Genomic DNA, 12,167 nt, shown 5'->3' on the forward strand with positions numbered 1-12,167 from the left:
AGTCCTCCAGGATGAAAGCAAACCACCCTCCCACCCAGAGCGGGATAGTCCACACGTACCTTGTCCCTTCCCTGGCTCCTCGGCAGAAAGCTCCATTTCATGAGCCAGGAGCCTTGTAAATATTTCAGTGGTGTCTGTGCGGCTGAGGCTGTGAAGCCTGTTCTCCGCAGCACTTGTGACAGTGAGGTCTGCGGTGTGTCTCAGGCCCTGTTACAAGTGTCTGATCAGCCTCATGTTCAAAAAAAAGAGCGTTCCCCCAGAACAGTTGACAGTCACCAGGCATGAGACAGATCTGCAGACTTTTTCTGGAAAGAGACCAGGATGTGAACAAACAGAGGGTTTCATCTTACCAAAGAGGCCATGGCAGAGGCTGGCCAGCCATGTGTGGGTTCCCCACACCACCACCTCCCACACCCCCGGCCTGTTAACTGGGCCAGGCAAGGGCTTGGTCACACTAGGGGTCCCAAAAGGACTGCAGGGAGCCCAGGAAAGAAAACAAGGGAAACAGGCTGTGCCCCTCCATCTCAGACTGAAGCCAGAATTGACAGCAAACTGACCCAGTCAATGCCTTTGAATTCTTTTTTTTTTTTAATGTTTTATTTTGTTAAGAACATTTAACAAGAAATGTATCCACTTAACGTTTTTAAGCGCACAATACAATATTGTTCACTATAGGCATGATGGTGTGCAGCAAATCTCTAGAACTTATTCATCTTGCTTAACTGAAACTTTATACTCATTAAACAACAGCCCTCTATTTCCTCCTCACCTCAGCCCCCTGCAACCAGCATTTGACTCTGTTTCTATGAGTCTGACTACTTTAGAGACCTCATAAAACTGGAATCGTGCAGCATTGCTCCTTTAACAGCTGGCTTATTTCTCACGACGTAATGTCTGCAAGTTTCGTCCATGTTGCAAATGGCAGGATTTCCTCCTTTTTGAAGGCTGAGTACTAGTCCATGACATACATGCCACATCTTCTTCATCCACTCCTCTGTTTGTGGACATTGACCTTGTCTCTCCATCTTGGCTATTGTGAACAACGCCACAATGGACCCCAGAGTCTACATATCTCTTTGAGACCATTTTGCTTCCTAAATTAACTTTATTTGGAAACATTGTCTTCTTTTTGATGTTATTGTAAATGAGATTGCCTTCTTACTTTCCTTTTCAGACACTTTATTATTAGTGTATAGAAAAGCAACTGGTTTGTATGTTGATTTTGTATCTCATAACTTTACTGAATTCATTTCTTAGTTCTGACAGAGGTTTTTTTTTTTGGTCTTTGGGGGTTTTCTGTCTATGAGATCGTGTCATTTGCAAGCTGATGATTTTGCTTCTCCCTTGGTGTGGATGACTTTTATTCCTTTTTCTTGCTAACTGTTCTAGCCAAAACTTCCAGTACCATGTTAAATAGAAGCAGGGAGACTGGGCATCCTTGCCTTATTCCTGATCTTGGAGGAAAAGTTTTCAGTGTTTCAACATTGATTATGATATTAGTATGAGATTTTCTTTCTTTCTTTTTTTTATAAAGATTTTATTTATTTGACAGACAGAGATCACAAATAAGCAGAGAGGCAAGCAGAGAGAGGAGGGGAAACAGACTTCCTGCTGAGCAGAGAGCCCGATGCGGGGCTCGATTCCAGAACCCTGGGACCATGATCTGAGCCAAAGGCAGAAGCTTTAACCCACTGAGCCAGCCAAGCACCCCATAGTGATGAGATTTTCATATCTTCCCTTTATTATGTTGAGATAATTTCCTTCCATTCCTAGTTTGTTGAGAGTTTTTATCATGAAAAGATGCTGAATTTTGTCAAATGCATCTATCGAGATGATGATCATGGGATTTTTTTTTTTTAAATCTTTCCTTCTGGGGCACCTGGGTGGCTCAGTGGGTTAAGCCTCTGCCTTCGGCTCAGGTCATGATCCCAGGGTCCTGGATCGTAGTTCCGAATCCAGCTCTCTGCTCAGCAGGGAGCCTTCTCCCCGCCCCCCCCCCTTGCCTGCCTCTCTGCCCACTTGTGATCTCTGTGTCGAATATATAAATAAAAATCCTTATTTTTAGTTAGGTTTGCTAGTATTTTCTTAAGGACTTAAGGACTTAGGACTTTAACATCTATGTTCATCAGGGATATTGGCCTGTGGTTTTCTCTTCTCATGATATCTTTGTCTGGCTTTGATAATAGAATAATGCTGGCATGATAAAATGAATTTGGAAATGTTCCTTTCTCTTGACTTTTTGGGAAGATTTTGACAAGGATTGGAGTTAATTCTTTTTTAAAAGTTTGGTAGAAGTCACCAGTGAAGCCATACAGTCCTGGGCTTTTCTTTGCTGGGAGGTTTTTGTTGTTGTTGTTTTGTTCTTTTTTTTTTTCTTTAAGAGAGAGTGGGGGGATGGGAGGGCAGAGGGAGAGAGAGAATCTTAGGTAGGCTCCATGCCCAGCACAGAGCCCAACATGTGGCTTGATCTCATGACCCTGAGATCATGACCTGAACCTAAATCAAGAGTTGTACACTTGGGGCGCCTGGGTGGCTCAGTGGGTTAAGTCTCTGCCTTCAGCTCAGGCCCTGATCTCAGGGTCCTGGGATCGAGCCCCGCATTGGGCTCTCTGCTCAGCAGGGAGCCTGCTTCCCCCTCTCTCTCTGCCTGCCTCTCTGCCTACTTGTGATCTCTGTCAAATAAATAAATAAAAATCTTTAAAATTAAAAAAAAAAAAAAAAAGTCATACACTTAACCGACTAAGCCAACCAGGTGCCCCTTTTGGAAGGTTTTTTGGTTTGTTTGTTTGTTTTTAAGATTTTATTTATTTATTTGACAATGAGAGAGAGATCACAAGTAGGCAGAGAGGCAGGCAGAGAGAGGGGGGAAGCAGAGAGCCTGATGCGGGGCTCAATCCTAAAACACTGAGATCATGACCTGGGCTGAAGGCAGAGGCTTAACCCACTAAGCCACCCAGGCACCCCTAAGAGGTTTTTCATTACTGATTCAATCTCCTTATGAGTTATAGTCTGTTCATATTTTCTGTTTATTTATGATTCAGTCTTGGAAGGTTGAGCATTTCTAGGAAGTCACCCATTTCTTCTAGGTTATCCAGCATTTTTGGCACTGGGGGACTTTGAATTCTGACATGCTCACAACTTACCCAGGTTGGACCCAAGTGGCTAAAGCATGTAACTACCCAGGAACAGGGAGAGAAGAGGAAGCATGACCCCGGGTTCACACCAGGGACAGTGTGAACTCTCAAGGTGTGTCCCTGGCACCTGTGGGCTTTGTGACTTGATATATTGGGTGATAGAAATCAGGGAGCCAAGTGGCTTTGCTGGTCACCGCAAAGAAGGAACAGCAGGACTCTGTCGAGCCCTAAGGTGTCCAGTCCCGTCGGAACCTTCCAGGCTCTAGCTTGCATGAATCGTCCATCCCACAACAGGCCTGCTGGGTGGCGGACACTGAGGCAGGCCTATGGTGATGCTAAGATGGGACCTCACCCTTGGGAGGCTGGACAGGAAAGAAAGGCCGGTGGTTACACTCAGGACTGGCCAGGCTGTAGTAAGAACCATAACAGAGGAAAGTGAGGTAGACCTCAAGGGAGTTGGCATTTTAACTGGTCTTTGAAGACCAGACAGGATTGGCAAAATCTATATATTAATACAGATTTCTTTTTCCAGTTATATATGTCATTGAAATGTGCTCATAATTTTAAAAATTTTAAAGAAAATGTAGAAAAGTTAGAAAAAAAGAGTTATCGGGTTCTACAACCCAGAGAAAATCATGGTTAAAATAGGGACGTCTGGTTGGCTCAGCAGGTTAAGTGGCTGATCTCGGGGTCCTGGGTTCCCTCCCCCCCCCCCCCCCCCGCACTTTCTGATTGGGTAATGGGCCACACCCTTGGCCCATCCTCAGCCCATTTTCCTGCCCCGTACCCCGCGGCTGTGTTCTGGGCAGGAATGTGAGGCTGCAGCTACCCTTCTTCCCGGCACAGGAGAATGAGCCTGTTTCTTGGGTAATGGGGATGCGTTTCCAGCGGCAATTAAGTCAGGTGGGCCAAATCCCAAGACTGACCATCTAGATCCATGCTGTCCGATTTCGTAAACCATGAGCCACATGGGGCGGTCAAGCATTTACTACGTGAACAGTCCAAACAGAGGCGGACCTTAAGTGTAATCACACACTGGATTCCCAAGAGAGTATGAAAAGCTAACAACGTAAACTGCCTTCTTCGTATTTTTTTTATATTAACTCCCTGTTGAAGTGGTAATATTGGGGGTATATTGGGTTCAATAAAATATATTAAAATTAATTCCCCTTGTTCTTTTGCTTTTTTTCATGCGGATATGAGAGCAACTTAAATTACAGACATGACTCGCACTTGTGTCTCATATATTTCTTTCTACTGAACTCAGCCGATCTGCACGGTTCTATTCTGCACGGTTCTATTCTCCGTGCTCTTTCGAAGGGAAAGCCGGTGTGTGGCAGGGAGGTGTGGCAGGAGGGAGCCCCACAGAGGCACTGTTACCCATCCAGAGAGGTTGCAGGCAGATGGGCTCCCCAGGAGAAGGGAGTGTGGAGCAGTATTCTGTCTGTCGGTCTCCTATTTCTCTGTTCCTGGGTCTGCCGGCTAGCAGACTGTGAGCTCCCCGAGAGAAAGAAAACCTTGTTCGATGCACACTTATATCCTCAGTGCTGGGTCTGCCATCTAGTAAGCCCTTGAAAGTAGGCACTGAATTAATGAAGGAGGGGAGGGAGAGGGTTCAAACAGCAGAGAACTGTGCTGAGATGGGGCCGGCCTGCATGGGGGAGGGGGACACAGCACTCAGAATATCTGGAGATTTTAATCCTCCAGTCCTTTAGATTGTAGTCTCCAGAGAGCCAAAAGACCCTCAAGACAACTGGGAACAGGCAGTGAGAATGACAGTATCATCCTCTCCAGCCTCCTGCCTCCCTCCCCCCTCAGAGGGGAAGGCTCTTCTCATTTCTTCAGTCAACCTGCTGGCTGGGCTGGTCCTCCCCATAGGTGCTCACACCTGGATGAAGGCTCATGGAGGCTCCCCACACTCGGGCCAGGATGGGAACGGCTGCCATAGCAGCCCGGGGAAGGAGGAAATGCTCAGCTACTCCTGCTGGGCGTGTCCCTGCCCCCCCACCCCTCAAGCCGGGACCCCGCCCTTGCCCAATGCAAGCGTTGAGGATTCTCAGAAGCTCGCTTCTCACACACCTCCTCTCTTGAGGTGGGGTCCCCCTGGCAGCTTCCCATCACGGCCTCCTCCTTCTGCCTGGCAGCAGGCAAGCTGGGTACAGGAGGCTCAGGGAGTGCCTGTGAATTTGGAAAGCAGCCCAGAGGGGCTCTGAGGGACGTGTGGTTAGGACTGCATGCTGAGACCTCTAGCAGAACTGAGCAGAACTTCTAGAACTGGAAGGCCTGAGTTCAGATCTCACATTCTCCACTTGCTGTGTGCGACCTGAACAAGGGAATTTAGTTAGACCTTAGCATCCTCACCTCTGAAATGGGCACAATACAGGTTTCCTGTCCTTCCAGGGGTTCTGAGAGTCACTGACTGAGATACAAGAGCCTAGCACTGTGCCTGGTACATGACGGACACTCATTGCTCCAAACAGGCGAGCTCCCTCACTCCATGACTGGGGACATGAAACCCCGAGAGGAATAACAACTAGACTCTGTTATAAAGATGAAATTATTTTATATCATTTGGGGTTTTTTCTTGTAGGTTTTATTATGGAAGATTTCAACCACATAAAAATGGAAAGAATAATAGAGTGAACTTCTATGTACTCATTACCCCACTTCAATGATCATCATCGCTTGGCCTGCTGAGTTTCACCTATGGCCCTGCCCTACCCCAGGGTTCTTCTGAAGCAAATCTCAGCTATCACATCATTTCATCTATAAATATTTCAGTATGAATCTCTAAGAGATAAGGACTTAAAAATAGTTCTACTGTCATTCTTATACCTAAAAGATTAAACGACAGCATGTCAATGTCCTTAACTATCTGATTGTTCAAATTCTCCAGTTGTCTCATTTCGGAAAGAATCTGCTCAAATTGGGGTTCCAAAGACAGTCTATATAATGCATATGATTGATGTTACTCCAGTCTTTTTTAAATGACAGGTACCCCCTTTTTCTCTTTCCTCCCCCTCTTGCACTCTATTCGTTGAAAAGACCGGGTCATTTGTCTGCTGGAGTTTCCCACAGTCCGGAGTTTGGTTGTGTCTCTCTCTGTAGAAACTTCATGCAATTCAGGTTCAACATCTGGGATGATTACTCCATAGGTGGTGGGGTGTTTTTCTATCAAGAGATACACATTGTAAGCAGCTGTTGATAATCAGCGCTCAGCTCCATGGTTTCATTAGGGGTTGCAAAACCGTGATGGTCTGTCATTCCTCTGGCACCTGCTAGCTGAAACACCTTCACTAAGAGAAACCTCCCCCTCTCAACTAACTTTGTTAACCTGAGTTAACTTTTGTAAACTATCCAGGAAAAGCAGATGAGAGCTTGATTCTTCTCCCTTTCTTTACGGTTTTCAAAATAATGAGTTACTTTCTTAGCCTCTCCAAAAGTGATCCATTTTTAAAAAAATCATAACTGCATGGATTTAAATATATTTGGAGTGCCTTAACTCGTTGTCATTATAGCTAGCATATATTTTTAAACTGTCTTCTGGCTTAAGTTTATTGAAGGAAAGCAAGAAAAATAAGGGAGGGACAACATGGGAAAGCCAAGAGAATTCTGACTTTGGAGCCAAACAGCCCCGGGTGGAATCTTGGCTCTAGTACTTTTAAGTTGGGTGACCTCGGTCCAGTTACTTAATTAATTTCTCTTTTCTTCTATCTCTTCATCCCGCAAATGGAGAAGTGGTTGATAATCACTAACATTTATTGAGTGCTTGCCATCTTCCAAGCATTGTGCTAAGTACTTTGAAGAGGTAGGAGCTATTCTTAATCCTATCTCAGAGAGGCGGAGGAAACTAAAGCAGTGGTTGAGCGGTTTGCCAAGGTTACACACTTAGAGGGGCGCCTGGGTGGCTCAGTAAGTTAGGCATCTGCCTTCTGCTCAGGTCATGACCCTGATCCCAGGGTCCTGGGATTGAGCCCCACATTGGGCTCCCCTTCTCCGCCTGCTTGTGCTCTCTCACTGTTCTCTCTCTCTCAAATAAATAAAAATCTTAGAAAAAAAAAAAAAGAAGAAGAGTTTACACACCTAGAAAGTGGTAGAGCAGGGACTTGAACTTAGTGCAGTCTGGTTCCAAAGCACGTTGTTATTGTGAAGGTTTGAGATGATGATGGTGATCATTCATCACAGGCCCATTACATGCCAGACATCTTTCTAGATACTCGACTTGACTCCACCAAAGCCCAGGCTCTTAGCTGGTACCCTGTGTTCACAGTCCTGGCCTGTAGTTGCATAATTAGTGAGAATTACCAGTGGTGGTAGAAGTAACCCCCATTTGAGTGAGGGATTGGGCAAGGAGCTAACCGGGAAAAAGGCAGGCCCTGACAGGTGAAAGGGCAGGGTCCAGAGCCTGAGCAAGGCTGTCCTTGGCTCTTGGCCCTTCCCCTCAAAAATGGAGGACAGTCACATGGGGGAGGGTGCGAATCTATTGCAGCTGTGGTCTCTCCCTCCCCAGCTTCTGTCACCTGCTGAGACGGAGACCTCCTCTCCAAGAATGCAGCCGTCCTTGGCCACTTCTATTTCCACTGTCATTCTGGCGCTCATCCTAGTTGTTTTATTAAGCAGTAAAGGCCGGAAAGTTCCCTCTGCTTTCCCAAAGCCTTCCCTCGGGTAGTCTTTGAGGATAGGCCCAGACCTCCCAGGCTGGTAGGGAGGGCAGAGATCCTGGGCGCAGCTGGGATGGAAGAGGTGTCGGTAAGCACACTCCAAGCAGCAATCTTAGCTGTTATTTCCCAAACAGCTGCCGTGTGCCAGGCAGGGGTCAGGCCCCGTGTTATCTCAGTTCATCCCCACAGTGCCCCGAAGAGTTGGGTCTTGTTATTATCTCTGTTTTGCAGATGAGCAAACCGATGCCAAACGAGGTTAAGGAACTTTGCCCGAGGTCACTTGGTGGGGGCAGGTGGCAGAGCCCAGAGTCTAACCCAGACTGTCTAACTCCACCTTGGGTATAGGGAGTCAAGGAAGAAGGTGATGCAAAGGGAGGGGGGCATTCCCAGCAGGAAGAACGGTCTGTGCAAAGGTGTGGAGGCAAGAAAGGGTATGGCCTGTTCAGGGCGGTGACTAACTTTGGCCAGAGTGAAGGGTGTGTAGGGAGGAGTGGCAGCACTTGGCTTTGGGGGTTGGGAGGTGCTGGGTAGAAGAACCTCGCCTTCAGGACTGCAACTTTGTTCTTGGAGGGTTGGGGGGACCCATGGGAAGTGTTGAGTTAGAGGGCTGATGCATGATAAGTGGGTTTGTATGATGATCTGTGGTTTGCCAAGGAATTTCCAAGGGTTCACGGTCACATGGAAGCCTCAAGTGGATCCTGGAAGTTAGCCCATTTTACAGATTGGCAAACAGACTTGGAATGGTTATGGGATATACTCAGGCCACAAAGCAATTAATGACTGACCCTAAGCCTAGTGCTCCAGACACTAGAGAACTTTGCTCCCAAAGTCAGACATAATGAAAGAAAGAGGCAGAGGCATCCTCAGGTCCTGATTCCTCCTGCCCTGCTCCTGCTCAGCTTTCTTGGGGAGGGCAAGATGAAGATTAGCTGGGTTGATGCCGAGGTCCCAGGCATCACGGCTTACAAAGACTGTAACAGTAAGTAGTAAGAACCAACTCACTGAATTCCAACCATGTACTAGGTTGGCCGGGTTAAGAGAAAGCTAGACAGAGATCAGTACCACCAGGGAGTCTAGTAACTTAATATTCTGACCTGAGGGTTCCCACACTGGATTAGGAGGTGCCCAGATCGGCCTGAAGAGTTAGAAAGGGCCCCAGTAGGAGAGAATTGCCAGAATGCTGGCTTCAGCCCTAACTATGCCCTTCTGGGGGCCTGCCTTGTTAAGTGTGGGGACGGCAGCCAAGAACGTGCTTTTATATAAGAAGCCTTAGCAAGCATCTCAAGCTCACTCAGAAGGTCCAGGAAAAGGTTTCTGTTTGGAGTATTTTATTTTATTTATTTATTGTTTTTTTGAAAGACTTTATTTATTTACTTGTTAGAAAGACAGAGCACAAGAAAGGGGAGCGGCAGGCAGGCAAAGGGAGAGGGAGAAGCAGGCTCCCCGCAGAGCAAGGAGCCCAAAGCAGGGATCAATCCCAGGACATGACCTGAGCTGAAGGCAGACGACTGAGCCACCCAGCCATCCCCAGTTAGGGTATTTTAATGAGTTCCATGGGAAACTCCAAAATAGAAACATCTAGATTATCAAGGTCCCTTCCGAACCCAGTTCAAGTTCAGCACCCACTATGCCAGCTGTTATTCCATAGGTTGGGGATACATTAGTCAACAAAACAAAAGATAAATAAGTAAAATTTCTGGGAAGGAAGAAAGGAGTGCCCGGCAAGAGTGATGAGGCATGTGAGCCTGGGGAGAAGTCACAGCATTTGGCAGTGTGAGCAAGGGCCTGGCTCACTGAGAAGCTGATCTGAAGGAGGTCAGGAGTAGGTGGGTGGACTTCTGAGGGGAAGGGTGTTCTGAAGACTCAACAGCCCATGCAAAAGGCCCTCACGTGGCAGCATACGTGCAAGGGAACCAGTGTGACTGGAGCCGGTGGGCAAGGGCTGGGACTGCACTGGGGAAGGGGACAGCCACAGAATGTGGCTCCAACCCTCTAAGATATTTAGCCCTACCTGAGCATTTTGACCCCGATCTTGATCTTGAACCCAGCCCTGCCCTAACTCCTCTTCCACTGAACTTTAATTTTAGGGACCCACCCGTACCCTAATTGCCAGAACAGCTAAATCAAGCATAATGTTATGTGCCTAGGTATGCTTTTGGTATTTTACCTCCTTAATCCTGAGTGTCTCCAACCTGTCCCAGTCTTCTGTCCCACCCAGGTATCTGCCCTTCCGCGACTGACTCTTCTGCAGCCTGAAGGTAAGGGAGCAGAGCAGCTGGAGAGCAGTGGCCAGCAGAAGCCTCACTGCTCCCCAGAGAAGCAGTGGCTTAGGGTATAATATCCTGGAAAGAGAGAACCCCTTCAAGTAACTTTTTCTGGAATACACAGTTACTAAGCACCTGCTCTGAGCTCCAGACTGGAAAAATCTCAAGAGGAATAAGAATTTCCCTGCCCCCTGGGGGCCCAGCCTGAGGTGGGGTGGGAGGAGTGAAGTTGGGTAGGGAAGGAGACAGACAGAAAATTCTAATTCTAATTCTAATTCTAATGGATTGCTTAGGCTTCTCCAGAGGCTGGCATTGTGAGAAGGAGAGGTAGGAGACCCCCAGATTGCAAAATTCAGTCAGTCGTTATTTCCAATGGGAGGACCTGTGCAAATCCCTCTCCTCTAGGGCTTCAAGAAGCACTGAGCTCTATCCATATATTCTTTAAGATTTTATCCATTCATTTAACAGAGAAGGAGAGTACTAGCAGGAAGAGCAGCAGGCAGAGTGGGAGGGAGAAGCAGGCTCCCCACTGAGCCAGGAGCCCGATGTGGGACTCAATCCCGCGACCCTGGGATCATGACCCTAGATAAAGGTGGCTGCTCAATGAACTGAGTCAGGCATCCCATTATCCATATTTTTAAATGAATACACTGCAGTTTCCTTGCATGTAAATGGAATTAATAATACTGTGGACTGAGGGATTCCCAGAGCCAACCTCCACCCACTTCCAGCTCACTCTCCTGTCGTCAGCCTCTGACCGCCCCCTCAGCAATGCCTGCATGTCCCCTCACTGTGGTGTCCAGTGTGACCAGCTCATATCTGCTGAAAGGAGGATCATACCAGCTGGTGGATGTGACCTTGGCTGCAAAGGGCAGCACACAGCTGATGCAATAGTCATTAAAGTGTCCTACAGGGATGCCTGGGTGGCTCAGCCATTAAGGGTCTGCCTCCAGCATAGGCTCAGGTCATGATCTCAGGGTCCTAGGATCGAGCTCCGCATTGGGCTCCCTGCTCAGCAGGAAGCCTGCTTTTCCCTCTCCCACTCCCCCTGCTGTGCTCCCTCTCTCACTGCTTCTCTCTCTCTCTCTCTCAAATAAATAAGTAAAATCTGTAAAATAAATAAATAAAATAAGGTGTCCTACAAATGTAAGCTGTGATGGCCCTAACAGACATCATCATGACGGCTGATCAATGGCTAGGGTTGCCAACTTTAGCAAATAAAAATCCAGGACACCTCATTAAATTTGAATTTCAGATAAAGAGCTCTTTTTTTCTTTAGCGTAAGTGTGTCCCACACAATATTTGGAACTGCAGGGGAGGCAGAATTCTACTTCTTGCCTCATAGGGGTGTTTGGCTGGGCCTGAGAATGAGATTGACATAGGACAGATGAATGGGAACAAAGCACACACATGTACGTAAATTTTCCAGGACACGGGGAGCCTCCTAAGGAAGGGAAGACCCAAAGACATGGCGAAACCACATGCTTTTATACTGGGTTGAACAGACAGAGGCAAATGGGGAAAAGTAAACAAACCAAAATACGGGAAGCGAGGGAAGTTATCTTATTTTTAGCAAAGTCTCTTGGCTTTGACTCACCTTTGAAGAATGTTTCTTGTTTTCCTCGTACAGGGAGGGCATCTTTCACATGGGAAGAAAAGGGAGGTGAGGCGCTCTTCTCGCATCTGTTGTTTTTCAAGGGCCTTTAGCTCAAAATAGTCTTCACGTCAGAATGGCATCTCAGGGACTGGCGTGTTCTGCCACGCTTCAGGACATATTTATACAAAAATATGATTTGTTTGGGGCTCCTGGGTGGCTCAGTCTATAAGCGACTGCCTTCGGCTCAAGTCATGATCCCAGGGTCCTGGGAGCGAGCCCTGCATCGGGCTCCCTGCTCAGTGGGAAGCCTGCTTCTCCCCTCCCACTCCCCCTGCTTGTGTTCCCTCTCTTGCTGTCTTTCTCTGTCAAATAAATAAAATCTTAAAAAAAAAAAAAGAAAATTAAAAGGTGAGTTTCTAAAACAAATATATGATTTGTTTATTTGAAATTCAAATGTAGCAGTGCATCCTGGGTTTTATCTAGAAACCGTTTTGATGACAGTTTATTGGCT

The 12,167-nt window shown here is 47.1% G+C and overlaps 1 long non-coding RNA gene across 1 annotated transcript; it reads right to left on the minus strand.

The window, feature by feature from the left end:
* Positions 1-5,713: 5,713 nt before the first annotated feature.
* Positions 5,714-12,167, minus strand: LOC309868698. Its single transcript, XR_014313793.1, has 3 exons — positions 11,657-12,167; positions 7,218-7,411; positions 5,714-6,305 (listed from the first exon to the last, which is right to left on the minus strand). It is a non-coding gene; the product is annotated as an uncharacterized lncRNA (long non-coding RNA).

This window comes from Mustela nivalis, assembly GCF_964662115.1.
Source record: "Mustela nivalis genome assembly, chromosome: 7".
Classification (NCBI taxonomy): Eukaryota; Metazoa; Chordata; class Mammalia; order Carnivora; family Mustelidae; genus Mustela; species Mustela nivalis.